This window comes from Micropterus dolomieu, unplaced genomic scaffold, assembly GCF_021292245.1.
Source record: "Micropterus dolomieu isolate WLL.071019.BEF.003 ecotype Adirondacks unplaced genomic scaffold, ASM2129224v1 contig_8110, whole genome shotgun sequence".
Lineage (NCBI taxonomy): Eukaryota > Metazoa > Chordata > Actinopteri > Centrarchiformes > Centrarchidae > Micropterus > Micropterus dolomieu.
In genome coordinates this window covers 1-621 of record NW_025737096.1, presented here as the reverse complement: position 1 = coordinate 621, position 621 = coordinate 1, and the positions used below count along the sequence as shown (strand labels likewise).

Here is a 621-nt window from a genome sequence, read left to right as displayed (position 1 = left end):
AGCACCTACATCTACGGCTTCATGGACTCCAACTACAAACCGGGACTGAGCAAAGACCAGTGTCTGGAGCTCACTGCTGCAGGTACACACTGCTGCTGGTGCAAGGCATGCTGGGAGCTGCGGTCCACTGCAGGACTACTGGCTCTGACTGACTCTCTGTCTCTCTCCTGTCTTGTCTCTCAGCTCTGTCTCTGGCGATGGAGAGAGACGGCTCCAGCGGCGGCGTGGTCAGACTGGCGAGCATCTCAGAGGAGGGAGTGGAGAGACGAGTCATACTGGGAAACCAGCTGCCCAAATACTCCACACACTAAACACGTTAATGTCCATTTTGTTGTGATAATAAAGGTTTCAGTCTGTCCCTGTCCTCCTGTCCTTCTTTAAACAGACTTCTACAGTTCTGTGGGTCCAGGATTAGCTTAGCTTAGCACAAAGACTGGAAGCAGGGGGAAACTGCTAGCCTTGTTTGGTTTTCTGTTGGCTTCTGTTAATGAACCTGTTTGAATCTGAGGGCTCCTGCCTGAAGGCCAGAGAGCGGCTCTGTCCTGCTTCATTACTACACTTTAAACAGATCAGACACAGTCATCTGGTGGAAACAAACTCCAGTCGCTGTCGCCAGTGATG

The 621-nt window shown here is 51.5% G+C and overlaps 1 long non-coding RNA gene across 1 annotated transcript; it reads left to right on the top strand.

Moving 5' to 3' along the window:
* LOC123965032 lies at nt 1–356 on the top strand. The gene is made up of 2 exons (XR_006823607.1): nt 1–82; nt 184–356. It is a non-coding gene; the product is annotated as an uncharacterized LOC123965032 (long non-coding RNA).
* Nucleotides 357–621: the final 265 nt, after the last annotated feature.